At 45.5% G+C, this 17,672-nt stretch overlaps 1 long non-coding RNA gene across 2 annotated transcripts in view; it reads right to left on the bottom strand.

The window, feature by feature from the left end:
- Positions 1 to 13,336, bottom strand: part of LOC125960632 (uncharacterized) — a 107,755-nt gene extending 94,419 nt beyond the window's left edge. Inside the window, exon 1 of one of the 2 annotated variants that reach the window (XR_007470490.1) lies at positions 13,200 to 13,336. This is a non-coding gene — a long non-coding RNA (uncharacterized LOC125960632). Of the gene's footprint in view, positions 1 to 2,507; positions 2,645 to 13,199 lie in introns of those variants that run through there. The other variant, XR_007470491.1, reaches the window with a different exon arrangement.
- Between the last annotated feature and the right edge of the window lie 4,336 nt (positions 13,337 to 17,672).

The raw sequence follows: 17,672 nt of genomic DNA, 5'->3' as shown, positions 1-17,672 counted from the left end.
AACAACACATGCTTCCCTTGTCCTAGACAGCCAAGAGTACGTCTCCTCCCTTGGGCATAAGAATCCCTAGAGTTACATATGTGTAGTAAAGAGTGGACCCAGCTGTCATACTCACAATGACCAAATTGTGTTGATCGTACTTTATACCAACACATCGCTCCACGCTGAAGTTGCAATAAATGATATAGTTGCTTTCTAGACATGAATGAGACGCCTTACTGGATATACTCCAGGAAGGCCAGAGAAGCTGGCTTCTAATCCATACGGAACAATTCACTGGTGAATTTCTTTCAGGATAGCCCATGATTTATCTAGAATATCATCTTTACATATCTGGATCCTTCAAACTAGACAAAGGGAAAATATGGGCTTCAAGCCTCAATTCGAAATATGGAATGGTGCCATGCTGACAACTGGTGGTCCCTGACCTGTATCTTCTGAGATTAGAACACAGTGTGGTGGATGACCAATTCAGGCGTTGAACAAAAGAAGACCTCCTACAGGGCAGTGTAGCTGTTCGTTACAGGTATGGCACTTAGGGCTAAGTACCATAAGGACTACAAGAAAAAAAAAAACAAGTAACACATGAAGCATATACGATAAGGAGGCACCACAGTCCAGAGCACAAGCTCTGGAATCACACAGGCTTGGATCGAATCCCGGCTAAGCCACTACCATCTATATACCCTGAAGGACAGGCCAAGGGTTAAATGTTCTTTTACCAAATTTCAAACAAGAAGTGAAGAAAGAACCTATCTGCCAGGAAGGGACATCGTGGGCTGCAGCATCCAGTCGGATCAGGGCTCTGCATCTCCTGCTCAGAAACCTTGGCCACCTGGCTCATGGTGATGCTGGCAGCTGAGCAGCCCTGGAGAAGGCGATCCTGTCTCCAGGTCTCGCAGAGGAGCTGGGGAGGTCTCCAGACGAGGTGGCCCACACCCTGGTAAGCTCTGGATGCCTCCTGCCCTCAGGTCTGAGCAGGCTCTGGCCTCTGGGCCCCGTGGTGGGGAAGGCCGGGCCGATACATACGCAGGGCTGAGGGGCCTGCAGAGCCAGTCCCCAGGAAGGGTGAGCTCTGGAGGAGGCTTCCACAGTCCCCAACAGTCTCCGCATGGTGGCCCAGCTGGTGCCAAACACCTGCCACCCACAGCCAGACGTCCCAGCCACTAGAAAGTCCAGAAGGGGCCCCGCCCTTTGCCTTTGGGCCGGGGTTAAGCCACCAGCTGGGCTTGCATGTGACCCCTGCCTCACCCCCTGCCCCGCCCGCTCTTTCTCTGTGACACGTACAATGGATATGTCATAAAGCCAGGCAGAGCCAGTGCTATAAATTCAGAGGAGTTAGAATCTAGGAAGAGGCTCTCCCACTTTCACTCTCTGCTCTCAGATCAGGCAGGCAGTACCTCTAATATGGAAGCTATGGACACCACACCTCCTTCACACGCTGTCCTCTTCCATTCTGCTCCTGTTTTCCCCAGCACCCCATTTACGGCTTTGGCGGGCATCGGTGCTTCAGCAGGAAGCACGTCAGACCCCGAACCTATGGACACCACACCTCCTTCATACGCTGTCATCTTCCATTCAGCTCCTGTTGTCCCCAGCACCCCATTTACGGCTTTGGCGGGCGTCGGTGCTTCAGCAGGAAGCACGTCAGACCCCGAACCTATGGACACCACACCTCCTTCATACGCTGTCATCTTCCATTCTGCTCCTGTTTTCCCCAGCACCCCATTTACGGCTTTGGCGGGCGTCGGTGCTTCAGCAGGAAGCACGTCAGACCCCGAACCTATGGACACCACACCTCCCTCACACGCTGTCATCTTCCATTCTGCTCCTGTTTTCCCCAGCACCCCATTTACGGCTTTGATGGGCATCGGTGCTTCAGCAGGAAGCACGTCAGACCCCGAACCTATGGACACCACACCTCCTTCACACGCTGTCATCTTCCATTCTGCTCCTGTTTTCCCCAACTCCAGCCTGAGAATGTGCCGAGGCCTGTAGCCTAGTTACGCCAGCTCAGAACAATGATGAGCACACCTTTTTCCAATCACCTTTCCTCACGCTCCCCATGCCTCATACTGCCCTGCTTCTTTATTCTTTATCCCACAGATACCCAAAGCCCCTTGCCTTTGGGGAGGCAGATTTGAGACCTATTGTCACGTCACGTCCTCGCTTGGCTGCCCTGTGAATAAACCTCCTCTTTGCTGCAAACCTCAGCATTTCAGTGTTTTGGCTTGCTGCGCCTCAGACAGAATGGTTGGGAGCAGTGGTACAGGTCCCTTGCCTGTGAGGGAAGCTGGTTCCTAGTAGTCACGTTGCGGATGTTTGCTCCTCTCGGGTGGGGGTGCGGTAGACATCCTGCTCTTCCGGAAAGGGAGAAACGCAGGTGCCAAACCCTTGCCCTCAGCATCACCGTCACCTAGGAGCTTGTTAGAAGCACAGAATCCAGGCCCCACCCAGAACTACTGAATACCAGCCTGCATTTAACAAGATCCCCAAGAGAGGCATACCCATATTAAAGTTGGAGAGGCACCAAGCTGTCATCGTCTTCTCCGCAGCTAATGAAAACGAAGCAAAGATTCATCCCGAGCCGACTCTGCCTCAGTCACCTGGATATCACATGAGCTCATTTAATCCTCCCCAGAACCTGCAAATGAGACTGAGGGTCAGAGTGGTCTAGCACCCAAGGTTCCATAAAAGAGCATGACCAAGGCTCACTGGAGCCCAGACTTCCAAAAAAGAAGGCCCCTGAGCACAGCATGGCACCACCGCAGCCCAAACCATGGGCCTCGAGGGTAGGCCAGACTCCCCACGCAGAGTTCACACCATTCGACAGATGTCCACAGCAGACCACAAGGCAATATGAGAAGGAAGTTCTGATTGTGGAATCTCTGAATTTTGAGATTTAAAGAAAAAAATCTGTTTTCGGGGGATGGTTAAAACAGTTCTACCAAGGAGTAAAGAGAGGGCATCTCAAGGCCCCTTCTGGACTAAGAATTTAATGCCTACTTATTGAGAAATGCTCCGTGCATTTGCTCAGCCCTACGTCAAGATGAAGTTCCCTGTGCCCTAGAAGCTTAGGTTCTAAAAAGGCCACAGAAATGGGTGAGACCTAAAAGATGCCACAACAATGCAACGGCCTTAATCAGACTGTCTTTGCTTTGCCTTGCTTACAAGTCATTGACTTTAAACTGAATATGGTGTCATGTCTTTATGTTTCTTGAAGCTTTTTTTTTTTTTTTTTACAAAAGATCATATAAAGATTTTCTTCCATGGTAAGACTTTTATATTGTATTTTTCTTAAACTGGACTGTGGTACATGTACCCTCCATCAGATGATTGCTTATAACTCACCTTGCTTTATTAAGAATACCGCTAGAGGCTTCTATGTCCCTACTAAAAAAAATACATTTTCGGGCCCATTCAAACCAACGAAAATCCAAGATTTCAGTGCACAAGATAATGAAAATTCTCTCTATCCGCATCTTTTACTACTTTTAATCTGTTAACAGTCCCTAAGTGTGTCAGATGAAAGGTACTGTCGCGGGAATTGACATCGTTAATAGCATTCCATACAGGTAAGTCTTGATTGTTCCAATTTCTCAAAAAGTTGGACACATTTACCGCCTCTATGACATCTCTAGGGTGTGCAGAAGAAATAAAAAAGAGGCCTGTACAATGTATTTCTCAAAATATACACACAAATAGTTTGCACATACAAACAGGGAAACCTTATAAATAATGTATGGGGAGCAAAGTATCGTCAGTAACGGAACTACTCATTTCGAAAGACAACACTGTCACCAAGTGTCCCCTCACCAAAACTGACTGGGAATTTTTAGGGGCCACCAAACCAGAGGTGGAGATTTTTAGGCACATTCTTGCCAGAAAAGAGAGCCTAGGGCTTAAACCACTCAACTTGTTGGCACGAATGCCAGGGCAACCCAAGCAAGTGGATATACAAGCCTACGTAACGCTTGGAAGTAGGAAGCTTTGGGGGACTACACCTGGACTGGTACTGGCCTCCCTCCCCAAAGGGACAAGGAGAGCAGAAACCTGGATGGAGTCAAGAGAGAGAAAAAGAAAGGCAAGGCTGGGTACGGAGCAACGTGTGGATCCAGGAACATGTGTCTCAGAACTGCCGGGGCTCTGCAGACCAGCTGCATCCCCATTCTCCTTGACCCTCATGGGTATAATGAACTCAGGGTGGGCGCATCCCGGCTGCCAAGTCACTTCCACCTGTCCATGGAGTTGACAGTTACTTGCTCACAGTGAACCAACCTCTCTGGACCTAACAGCTACTGCAGGAGGCGGTAGTGGAGAACAAGGTGACGACAACGACCAGATGCGAAAGAGGAAGAGACGTCCAGTGGACCGACTGGGTGGACTGATGGTGTGGGGTTAAGTCTGCAGAGCTAAAGGGGCCAGATGTAGAAAAGGGAAGGGGAACCATGAGGATATGGTCAAGCCCCCTCGTATGGATGGTTCATCCATATGTTGTATGCAAATTCCATTCAATTTGCTCTGAGTGAACAAGAGAGAACAAAATTATCCTTTAAACCATGTCAGTGACTTTATTTACCATCTCATTTGATGAGCTCATAGCCCAGGGTCAGAGGGAAATGGGAGCTGTGAGTCTGCCATCTCTCAGGAAGTCTCAGGCCTCAGAGGCCCCTCAGAGCCAAACTACCTCACCTTTTGCACTTTTCAAGCAACGTTATTCCTAAGCGCGAGTCACCCTCTTCATCAGGTTCTCCAAGAAACAGCAATCTCTCCCAATGAGAGAGGAAAAATGGGCTACTTTGGCTTGCTGAGGCACAATAGGTAGTTCTCCAAAATGGTACCTGCCTGGGGGATTTTTCAAGAAAATTAAGCATCAGTGGTGATTTGTTTGTCTTCACATAACGTAGGACCCAGATGTGCTGAGAAATAAGAAAAGGACGAACGAATCAAGGGCAGCTGATCCAAGGAGGCAAGGGGCAACTTCCACAGCCTACGTGGAAAGCTAGAGGGAGGGACCATCCAGCTGGTGGCAGCTGAAGACAGGCGCCAGTCCTCCTTGGGCTCGGGATGCCACCCCCTCTTCCTACATCTTCACGCTCTCCTTCTCTTTTGGCCCCTCCCAGCCATATTAAAGAGCCACAAGGAAATGCTCTCCTCCATTCCATTCTCCTGTCCTCCTATCCACCCCTCCCTTCTTTCCCTTTGCCATCAATTTCTTGACTTGCCCCCCATTTCTCCCCTCCCATCTACACTGCGATCTGGTTTCTGCCCCACTACTCTCGTGAAACTGATCTCCTTGAAGCCCCCAATGATTTCTCCGTTGACAAGTCCAGGGGACTACTTCTCAATCCTTATCTTTGTGACCGCCAAGCCGAGTCAGATCTTAAACAACGTCTCTGTCTTGAAACTCTCTTCCCTTGGCTTCCGCGCCACCTTTCCTTTTCTTTTCATGAGACTGATCACAACCAGTGCTGCAGATTCCATCGAATTAAGGAATGCTGTTGCCTACATGTGTGAATGAGCTGTGAGTAAAGTACTGAAGTAGAGGACACCTAAAGTGAAACGTCTTCATGAAGGTCCACGTGGCTGAGCAGCAAGTTAACCTTTCATACATGTGCTAAAGAAGAAGAGTTGGGTTTTACTTTATTTACTTTTCCCTGGACTGTGTTGAATGACTATCATCTACAAGTTCAGCCTACTTTTTGCTGAGGATTAATGCACTGGGAGAGCTGAGAGAAAACTGAACAATAGAGCTGTCTTTTTCTTGACCAGTTCACCTTAGTTTCCCAAACTCTAAGTCTTTCCCGAATTCTTTCTCCTTTTTATTGTAGTAAAATGAACATAACACAAAATTCACCATTTGGATCATTTTACAATTCACTGTACCATTCAGTGGAATTTACTACTGTCACAATGTTGTGCAACTATCACCACTGCCGAGCTGCAAAACATCTTCATCAACCAAGAGGAAACCTACACCCATTTTAAGGAGTCATTCCCTAGTTCCCTCTCTTCCAAACCCCTGGCAACCACGAATGTAGAATCTTTTCTGTGTGTATGGATTTGCCACTGCTGGACATTTCATATAAATGGAACCATACAATATGTAGCCTTCTTTCACTTAGTTGCATCCATCATGTAGCATGTATCAGAAATCCACTCACTGTTATGGCTGAATCCTTCATACCGTTTGAATACAAAATTAAAAATACGTTGAGAGTGAAGCTCTGTTTTAATGGCACATCTATTAGGCCAATTCATTGAAAGAAGCTGAAGATGGAGATATTGTTGTGAAATGATAATCGTTGAGAAGCCTCAGCCAATTCGATAAGGAAAAGTTTGGGAAATGTTGCAAAAAATTATCTGCTTTACATTAAAAGCCTATTAAACAAGGATGCAGGAGATTGTCTTTTTCTTGCAGGTAACTTAAATGAGGCAGAAAGAAATAACTGCCCTTTAAAACACATTTTGAAAGGATTCTCTTTATTCTTAATAGACGAATGGGAGTACAGGAAGTTCACATCCAATATGGACTCCCTGTCCAAACACTGTTTATCGTTCTAGCCACCACTATCGAATTATATTTCTTGAGGGTAAGGCAGCTCAATTCCTGCATATTACTTTCTAAAATTCGTCCATCAAATCCATTACTACAGTATAAACAAGAGTTGTTCATGTTTAAGTGCACTTCAACTATCAGGTATAAAGAACCCCCAGTAAGAAAAAGAATCCTATATCTCTTGCCAGAATGTGGTCAGCTCTGGGGTGCTCTGCTAGCTGAAAGACACATTCATTATTAAGAGGATAGAGGCTGTTTAAGGGGGATGAGAGCCAAAAAGTTTTAACTACATATATGTGTTAAGAACAGTGCTAGGTTATCTCATATTCTATATCAGTCAAGGCTCACCATTTTACATACGTGAAAAGCAAAGTTAAAAGTGTATTAGTAGGGCTTCCCTGTTGGCGCACTGGTTAAGGATCCACCTGCCAGTGCACGGGACACACGTTTGAGCCCGGGTCCGGGAAGATCCCACATGCCGCGGAGCAACTAAGACCATGTGCCACAACTACTGAGCCTGCGTGCTAGAGCCCGTGAACCACAACTACTGAAGCCCACGCACCTAGACCCCGTGCTCAGCAACAACGAGAAGCCACCACAATGAGAAGCCCGCGTACTGCAACAAAGAGCAGCCCCCGCCCACCGCAACTAGGGAAAGCCCGTGCACAGCAACGAAGAGCCTAGGCAGCCAAAGATAAATAATTTAATACGTCTATTTAAAAAAAAAAGTGTTTTAGTAACTTACTAAAAGACACGCAATCAGTAAACGTGAGCAGGAATTCAATCCCAAATCTGTCACACTGAAGTTTAAGCTAATACTTGAGATTAATAAAAACAGCACTAAATTAAAAGTTCAGAGATATTTTTTATTTCATACTTTCACTAATGCTCTTTGGAGATAAATCATTTCATTTATATGGGCCTTAGTTTTCACAACTATAATAGTTGGAAGCTTGACTAGATGATCTGTATGTCGTCTTCCAATTCTAAAATGTTCCACTAATTTGGATTGCTACAATAATTGCCCTTGCAATACATGCGTGCTGCCACCAAGTAGCAGTAGAGACTACTAGTTCCTTTTTTATCCCTAGTGGGGGTGCATTTTCACAGCAGACTTATCCGTCAATAGTACAACCTGTTAGTATAACTATAAGATAACAAAATAATCTGGTATTCTTTCCTGTAAAAGAGAAGCTTTACATTGTGTCTGGGAATCGTACCAGAATCACCTGTAGGTTTTTCAATAAGGAGGAAATCCTGAACCCATTGAATGAGAATCTTCAGAGACAGGACTTGGGCATCTGGAATTTTGGGCTCCCATCATTTGTATATTTTATTTCATTTTATTTTGGCCTATGTACAATATTTGTCACATCCTTTTGAATCTTTAAAAGTTTCTTTTTGTTTTAAATTTTAGAATATTCCATAATCTTCACCTACTTTTCATAAGGTGTTACCTGTTATGTTTATTCGATCTTGTGCTTCTCCTGGTTAAGACTTCTTTCTTTCCTTTTTTTTTTTCGGGGCCCTGCCTCATGTCTTGCAGGATCTTAGTTCCCTGACCTGGGATTGGACCCCAGGGCCCCAGCAGTGAACGCGCCATGTTCTAAACACTGGACCACCAGGGAAGTCCCAAGATTTCTGTTTTAAATGACTTTTCTCCCACTCTAATTCATTCCTGGGATCAGTTTCACGTTTGGACATTAAAGCAACCTTGCATTGCCAGAAGAATAAAGCTACTTTGATTCTGATATATGATTGTTTTACATACCATGGATATAGTTTGTGCTTCTCTTTACACATTTTGCATGCATGTTCAAAGGAGAAACTGGCCTGTGATTCTATTCTTGTAATATTCTTTATAGATTTTTTTTAAGATTCTATACTTTATTTTTTATTTATTTATTTTTGGCTGCATTGGGTCTTCATTGCTGCATGCGAGCTTTCTCTAGTTTCGGCGAGCGGGGGTCTATTCTTTGTTGCGGTGACTAGGCTTCTCATTGCAGCCTTCTGACCCATGGGCTTCTGACCCCATTCGTCGGTGCTACTTCAGTTCCTTACCCCTTCCCTTCTGACCCTGGGCGGTGAAATCCTCTTTCTGCGGCTGGCCTGCGGCAGAAAGTCAATGAGGCAAGAGTAGGCTTGGAGTATCCAAGGAGCAGAAAGGATGTCAGCATGTGGAAAACAGAGCGAGCAAATTGGAGAGGAGAAGGAAACAGTCAGAGAGGAAACAGACACCCAGATTTCTAGGTCTGTGGAGGCACTCTGAGGACTTTGCATTTTCTGTGAAGAAGCCATTGAAGAAATTTGAGTGACATGATCTGACTTATGTTTTAACAAGATCTCTCTGGATGCCACGCTGATTAGAGACTGTAGGAGAGCAAGGACAAGGCCCAGAAGACCAACAGTTGATTCAAAGAACTGATTACTCAAACATGGTCCCCCTCCTCAGTGAAGACGCAGAGCAGGAATTGGCAAATAATGGCCACGAATCAAATCAGGCTCTCAGCCTGGATCTGTGGGACTGTGAGCTAATAATGGTTCTCACGTTTAGAAAGCTTGTTGAAGAGGAAAGAGGAGGAGAAGCTACAGAAACTCTATATGGCCCACAAAGCCTAAGATCTTTAAAATCCAGAAAATGCTTTCCAACACCTGACGTAAAGCATGTGGCTGGTAGGAGGTCCTCAACCAAATTTGGAAGAGGAATACATGAGTCAGTTAGTTCCTGAAAACACTGTAAAGTGATAGGTGTCAAGAAACATTTACCCCTTCACCCTTAACCTTCACAAATGATGCCAGTTCCATTGAGCTGTTGAAAAATACATTCTGGCTTTCAAAAAAATAACCCAGAGGGCATTTTCTCACATAGGCAAGGTCATAAACAACTGTCAAGTGAAGTTGAAATAGCAACAAATCAAATAATAACAAAAAACAGTTTTACAGATTTTTAAATCTTACAAAGCATTTTCATGTTCATTATCTAATTTAATCCTCAAATCAACGTCATGAGATAGTTATAATTTCCCCATTAGAAATGACCACATATGAAATCCTTAGTGATTGCTCAAGAAAAGCTGAAATCTTGAGTGTTACATCTATTAAGGCCATGGTTGGGTGTTTTCCCATGGGAACATTGGATGCTAAAATCCACAGGGATTTTCAGCTCAAGATGGCAGACTAGGAAATATATTTACTTTCTGTTCCTCCTGAAACCATATCTAAATAAAACTGTAGAAATACCAAAATTAATCAACCAATAAAAGCCAAGATATTTTGGAAGTCATCAACCACAGAAAGATTTCAACACATTTCGAGAAGGCAAACAATGAAACGGAGGAGCCATGAATAAAATAATGAAGAAAAAAAGGCTGAGCCTAAGTAAGGTCTGCACAAAGTCACTCAGCTTTTGCTGAGCTCTGGTTATAGTCAAGGGCAGAGGAAAGAAGAGGGGCTGAAAACAAGCAGACAAACGTCATTTTAGGAAAAACACTTCATTTAATGAGCTCCAGGGAACACTCAGCCTGCTGCCATACTAACTCATGAACTACAATGGATTGTTGGTAAGCAAGACAAGAAAACAGGACAAGAAATCAAGACACTGTTTCTAACTGAACTCTTCTCAAATGAGATCGAGGAATTATGGTTCAATGCCACAGCTGTAAATCATTTCTGCTCTTGGAGAGGTTACAAAGGGCTTATAATATTTCCCTTTGTTTCAGACAGAATTTAGGTCTGAGCAAAAGCTTTTGTGTCCTTCAACCCCAAAATTTATTGGGGATGGAAGCCCAGATTTGCTGGGACATACCATAAAAAGAATCTCATGAGCAGAGGGTCAAAATGATTTTGGAATATATGAATTAAGCCCAGTGTGAGTTTCAATAGATTTTATATATATATATATATATATATATATATATATATATATATACATTTTTACTGATTTATATGATTTTGGGTTCTGAAACTTCTATATGTCTCATGCGTGATACATAACAGACACTGTCAGCCCAGGAGGGAGAAAACACTCCAATGAAGCAAGCCAAAGAAACAAGTTTTAAGCAAGGTCAAGTGATGTATAGACCACGATTGTTCAATTCCTACCTGTCATGCTGAAGCTTCCAGCTCCTGAATAACAACACATGCTTCCCTTGTCCTAGACAGCCAAGAGTACGTCTCCTCCTTCTTGGGCGTAAGAATCCCTAGAGTTACATATGTGTAGTAAAGAGTGGACCTAGCTGTCATACTCACAATGACCAAATTGTGTTGATCGTACTTTATACCAATACATCGCTCCACGCTGAAGTTGCAATAAATGATATAGTTGCTTTCTAGACATGAATGAGACGCCTTACTGGATATACTCCAGGAAGGCCAGAGAAGCTGGCTTCTAATCCATACGGAACAATTCACTGGTGAATTTCTTTCAGGATAGCCCATGATTTATCTAGAATATCATCTTTACATATCTGGATCCTTCAAACTAGACAAAGGGAAAATACGGGCTTCAAGCCTCAATTCGAAATATGGAATGGTGCCATGCTGACAACTGGTGGTCCCTGACCTGTATCTTCTGAGATTAGAACACAGTGTGGTGGATGACCAATTCAGGCGTTGAACAAAAGAAGACCTCCTACAGGGCAGTGTAGCTGTTCGTTACAGGTATGGCACTTAGGGCTAAGTACCGTAAGGACTACAAGAAAAAAAAAAACAAGTAACACATGAAGCATATACGATAAGGAGGCACCACAGTCCAGAGCACAAGCTCTGGAATCACACAGGCTTGGATCGAATCCCGGCTAAGCCACTACCATCTATATACCCCGAAGGACAGGCCAAGGGTTAAATGTTCTTTTACCAAATTTCAAACAAGAAGTGAAGAAAGAACCTATCTGCCAGGAAGGGACATCATGGGCTGCAGCATCCAGTCGGATCAGGGCTCTGCATCTCCTGCTCAGAAACCCTGGCCACCTGGCTCATGGTGATGCTGGCAGCTGAGCAGCCCTGGAGAAGGCGATCCTGTCTCCAGGTCTCGCAGAGGAGCTGGGGAGGTCTCCGGACGAGGTGGCCCACACCCTGGTAAGCTCTGGCTGCCTCCTGCCCTCAGGTCTGAGCAGGCTCTGGCCTCTGGGCCCTGTGGTGGGGAAGGCCTGGCCGATACATACGCAGGGCTGAGGGGCCTGCAGAGCCAGTCCCCAGGAAGGGTGAGCTCTGGAGGAGGCTTCCACAGTCTCCAACAGTCTCCGCATGGTGGCCCAGCTGGTGCCAAACACCTGCCACCCACAGCCAGACGTCCCAGCCACTAGAAAGTCCAGAAGGGGCCCCGCCCTTTGCCTTTGGGCCGGGGTTAAGCCACCAGCTGGGCTTGCATGTGACCCCTGCCTCACCCCCTGCCCCGCCCACTCTTTCTCAGTGACACGTACAATGGATATGTCATAAAGCCAGGCAGAGCCAGTGCTATAAATTCAGAGGAGTTAGAATCTAGGAAGAGGCTCTCCCACTTTCACTCTCTGCTCTCAGATCAGGCAGGCAGTACCTCTAATATGGAAGCTATGGACACCACACCTCTTTCACACGCTGTCCTCTTCCATTCTGCTCCTATTTTCCCCAGCACCCCATTTACGGCTTTGGCGGGCATCGGTGCTTCAGCAGGAAGCACGTCGGCCCCCGAACCTATGGACACCACACCTCCTTCATACGCTGTCATCTTCCATTCTGCTCCTGTTTTCCCCAGCACCCCATTTACGGCTTTGGCGGGCGTCGGTGCTTCAGCAGGAAGCACGTCAGACCCCGAACCTATGGACACCACACCTCCTTCATACGCTGTCATCTTCCATTCTGCTCCTGTTTTCCCCAGCACCCCATTTACGGCTTTGGTGGGCGTCGGTGCTTCAGCAGGAAGCACGTCAGACCCCGAACCTATGGACACCACACCTCCCTCACACGCTGTCATCTTCCATTCTGCTCCTGTTTTCCCCAGCACCCCATTTACGGCTTTGATGGGCATCGGTGCTTCAGCAGGAAGCACGTCAGACCCCGAACCTATGGACACCACACCTCCTTCACACGCTGTCATCTTCCATTCTGCTCCTGTTTTCCCCAACTCCAGCCTGAGAATGTGCCGAGGCCTGTAGCCTAGTTACGCCAGCTCAGAACAATGATGAGCACACCTTTTTCCAATCACCTTTCCTCACGCTCCCCATGCCTCATACTGCCCTGCTTCTTTATTCTTTATCCCACAGATACCCAAAGCCCCTTGCCTTTGGGGAGGCAGATTTGAGACCTATTGTCACGTCACGTCCTCGCTTGGCTGCCCTGTGAATAAACCTCCTCTTTGCTGCAAACCTCAGCATTTCAGTGTTTTGGCTTGCTGCGCCTCAGACAGAATGGTTGGGAGCAGTGGTACAGGTCCCTTGCCTGTGAGGGAAGCTGGTTCCTAGTAGTCACGTTGCGGATGTTTGCTCCTCTCGGGTGGGGGTGCAGTAGACATCCTGCTCTTCCGGAAAGGGAGAAACGCAGGTGCCAAACCCTTGCCCTCAGCATCACCGTCACCTAGGAGCTTGTTAGAAGCACAGAATCCAGGCCCCACCCAGAACTACTGAATACCAGCCTGCATTTAACAAGATCCCCAAGAGAGGCATACCCATATTAAAGTTGGAGAGGCACCAAGCTGTCATCGTCTTCTCCGCAGCTAATGAAAACGAAGCAAAGATTCATCCCGAGCCGACTCTGCCTCAGTCACCTGGATATCACATGAGCTCATTTAATCCTCCCCAGAACCTGCAAATGAGACTGAGGGTCAGAGTGGTCTAGCACCCAAGGTTCCATAAAAGAGCATGACCAAGGCTCACTGGAGCCCAGACTTCCAAAAAAGAAGGCCCCTGAGCACAGCATGGCACCACCGCAGCCCAAACCATGGGCCTCGAGGGTAGGCCAGACTCCCCACGCAGAGTTCACACCATTCGACAGATGTCCACAGCAGACCACAAGGCAATATGAGAAGGAAGTTCTGATTGTGGAATCTCTGAATTTTGAGATTTAAAGAAAAAAATCTGTTTTCGGGGGATGGTTAAAACAGTTCTACCAAGGAGTAAAGAGAGGGCATCTCAAGGCCCCTTCTGGACTAAGAATTTAATGCCTACTTATTGAGAAATGCTCCGTGCATTTGCTCAGCCCTACGTCAAGATGAAGTTCCCTGTGCCCTAGAAGCTTAGGTTCTAAAAAGGCCACAGAAATGGGTGAGACCTAAAAGATGCCACAACAATGCAACGGCCTTAATCAGACTGTCTTTGCTTTGCCTTGCTTACAAGTCATTGACTTTAAACTGAATATGGTGTCATGTCTTTATGTTTCTTGAAGCTTTTTTTTTTTTTTTTTACAAAAGATCATATAAAGATTTTCTTCCATGGTAAGACTTTTATATTGTATTTTTCTTAAACTGGACTGTGGTACATGTACCCTCCATCAGATGATTGCTTATAACTCACCTTGCTTTATTAAGAATACCGCTAGAGGCTTCTATGTCCCTACTAAAAAAAATACATTTTCGGGCCCATTCAAACCAACGAAAATCCAAGATTTCAGTGCACAAGATAATGAAAATTCTCTCTATCCGCGTCTTTTACTACTTTTAATCTGTTAACAGTCCCTAAGTGTGTCAGATGAAAGGTACTGTCGCGGGAATTGACATCGTTAATAGCATTCCATACAGGTAAGTCTTGATTGTTCCAATTTCTCAAAAAGTTGGACACATTTACCGCCTCTATGACATCTCTAGGGTGTGCAGAAGAAATAAAAAAGAGGCCTGTACAATGTATTTCTCAAAATATACACACAAATAGTTTGCACATACAAACAGGGAAACCTTATAAATAATGTATGGGGAGCAAAGTATCGTCGGTAACGGAACTACTCATTTCGAAAGACAACACTGTCACCAAGTGTCCCCTCACCAAAACTGACTGGGAATTTTTAGGGGCCACCAAACCAGAGGTGGAGATTTTTAGGCACATTCTTGCCAGAAAAGAGAGCCTAGGGCTTAAACCACTCAACTTGTTGGCACGAATGCCAGGGCAACCCAAGCAAGTGGATATACAAGCCTACGTAACGCTTGGAAGTAGGAAGCTTTGGGGGACTACACCTGGACTGGTACTGGCCTCCCTCCCCAAAGGGACAAGGAGAGCAGAAACCTGGATGGAGTCAAGAGAGAGAAAAAGAAAGGCAAGGCTGGGTACGGAGCAACGTGTGGATCCAGGAACATGTGTCTCAGAACTGCCGGGGCTCTGCAGACCAGCTGCATCCCCATTCTCCTTGACCCTCATGGGTATAATGAACTCAGGGTGGGCGCATCCCGGCTGCCAAGTCACTTCCACCTGTCCATGGAGTTGACAGTTACTTGCTCACAGTGAACCAACCTCTCTGGACCTAACAGCTACTGCAGGAGGCGGTAGTGGAGAACAAGGTGACGACAACGACCAGATGCGAAAGAGGAAGAGACGTCCAGTGGACCGACTGGGTGGACTGATGGTGTGGGGTTAAGTCTGCAGAGCTAAAGGGGCCAGATGTAGAAAAGGGAAGGGGAACCATGAGGATATGGTCAAGCCCCCTCGTATGGATGGTTCATCCATATGTTGTATGCAAATTCCATTCAATTTGCTCTGAGTGAACAAGAGAGAACAAAATTATCCTTTAAACCATGTCAGTGACTTTATTTACCATCTCATTTGATGAGCTCATAGCCCAGGGTCAGAGGGAAATGGGAGCTGTGAGTCTGCCATCTCTCAGGAAGTCTCAGGCCTCAGAGGCCCCTCAGAGCCAAACTACCTCACCTTTTGCACTTTTCAAGCAACGTTATTCCTAAGCGCGAGTCACCCTCTTCATCAGGTTCTCCAACAAACAGCAATCTCTCCCAATGAGAGAGGAAAAATGGGCTACTTTGGCTTGCTGAGGCACAATAGGTAGTTCTCCAAAATGGTACCTGCCTGGGGGATTTTTCAAGAAAATTAAGCATCAGTGGTGATTTGTTTGTCTTCACATAACGTAGGACCCAGATGTGCTGAGAAATAAGAAAAGGACGAACGAATCAAGGGCAGCTGATCCAAGGAGGCAAGGGGCAACTTCCACAGCCTACGTGGAAAGCTAGAGGGAGGGACCATCCAGCTGGTGGCAGCTGAAGACAGGCGCCAGTCCTCCTTGGGCTCGGGATGCCACCCCCTCTTCCTACATCTTCACGCTCTCCTTCTCTTTTGGCCCCTCCCAGCCATATTAAAGAGCCACAAGGAAATGCTCTCCTCCATTCCATTCTCCTGTCCTCCTATCCACCCCTCCCTTCTTTCCCTTTGCCATCAATTTCTTGACTTGCCCCCCATTTCTCCCCTCCCATCTACACTGCGATCTGGTTTCTGCCCCACTACTCTCGTGAAACTGATCTCCTTGAAGCCCCCAATGATTTCTCCGTTGACAAGTCCAGGGGACTACTTCTCAATCCTTATCTTTGTGACCGCCAAGCCGAGTCAGATCTTAAACAACGTCTCTGTCTTGAAACTCTCTTCCCTTGGCTTCCGCGCCACCTTTCCTTTTCTTTTCATGAGACTGATCACAACCAGTGCTGCAGATTCCATCGAATTAAGGAATGCTGTTGCCTACATGTGTGAATGAGCTGTGAGTAAAGTACTGAAGTAGAGGACACCTAAAGTGAAACGTCTTCATGAAGGTCCACGTGGCTGAGCAGCAAGTTAACCTTTCATACATGTGCTAAAGAAGAAGAGTTGGGTTTTACTTTATTTACTTTTCCCTGGACTGTGTTGAATGACTATCATCTACAAGTTCAGCCTACTTTTTGCTGAGGATTAATGCACTGGGAGAGCTGAGAGAAAACTGAACAATAGAGCTGTCTTTTTCTTGACCAGTTCACCTTAGTTTCCCAAACTCTAAGTCTTTCCCGAATTCTTTCTCCTTTTTATTGTAGTAAAATGAACATAACACAAAATTCACCATTTGGATCATTTTACAATTCACTGTACCATTCAGTGGAATTTACTACTGTCACAATGTTGTGCAACTATCACCACTGCCGAGCTGCAAAACATCTTCATCAACCAAGAGGAAACCTACACCCATTTTAAGGAGTCATTCCCTAGTTCCCTCTCTTCCAAACCCCTGGCAACCACGAATGTAGAATCTTTTCTGTGTGTATGGATTTGCCACTGTTGGACATTTCATATAAATGGAACCATACAATATGTAGCCTTCTTTCACTTAGTTGCATCCATCATGTAACATGTATCAGAAATCCACTCACTGTTATGGCTGAATCCTTCATACTGTTTGAATACAAAATTAAAAATACGTTGAGAGTGAAGCTCTGTTTTAATGGCACATCTATTAGGCCAATTCATTGAAAGAAGCTGAAGATGGAGATATTGTTGTGAAATGATAATCGTTGAGAAGCCTCAGCCAATTCGATAATGAAAAGTTTGGGAAATGTTGCAAAAAATTATCTGCTTTATATTAAAAGCCTATTAAACAAGGATGCAGGAGATTGTCTTTTTCTTGCAGGTAACTTAAATGAGGCAGAAAGAAATAACTGCCCTTTAAAACACATTTTGAAAGGATTCTCTTTATTCTTAATAGACGAATGGGAGTACAGGAAGTTCACATCCAATATGGACTCCCTGTCCAAACACTGTTTATCGTTCTAGCCACCACTATCGAATTATATTTCTTGAGGGTAAGGCAGCTCAATTCCTGCATATTACTTTCTAAAATTCGTCCATCAAATCCATTACTACAGTATAAACAAGAGTTGTTCATGTTTAAGTGCACTTCAACTATCAGGTATAAAGAACCCCCAGTAAGAAAAAGAATCCTATATCTCTTGCCAGAATGTGGTCAGCTCTGGGGTGCTCTGCTAGCTGAAAGACACATTCATTATTAAGAGGATAGAGGCTGTTTAAGAGGGATGAGAGCCAAAAAGTTTTAACTACATATATGTGTTAAGAACAGTGCTAGGTTATCTCATATTCTATATCAGTCAAGGCTCACCATTTTACATACGTGAAAAGCAAAGTTAAAAGTGTATTAGTAGGGCTTCCCTGTTGGCGCACTGGTTAAGGAT

This window comes from Orcinus orca, chromosome 12 (genome assembly GCF_937001465.1).
Source record: "Orcinus orca chromosome 12, mOrcOrc1.1, whole genome shotgun sequence".
NCBI classification, from domain to species: domain Eukaryota; kingdom Metazoa; phylum Chordata; class Mammalia; order Artiodactyla; family Delphinidae; genus Orcinus; species Orcinus orca.
The sequence above is the reverse complement of the archived record's forward strand: the minus strand, read 5'-3'. Positions and strand labels throughout refer to the sequence as shown.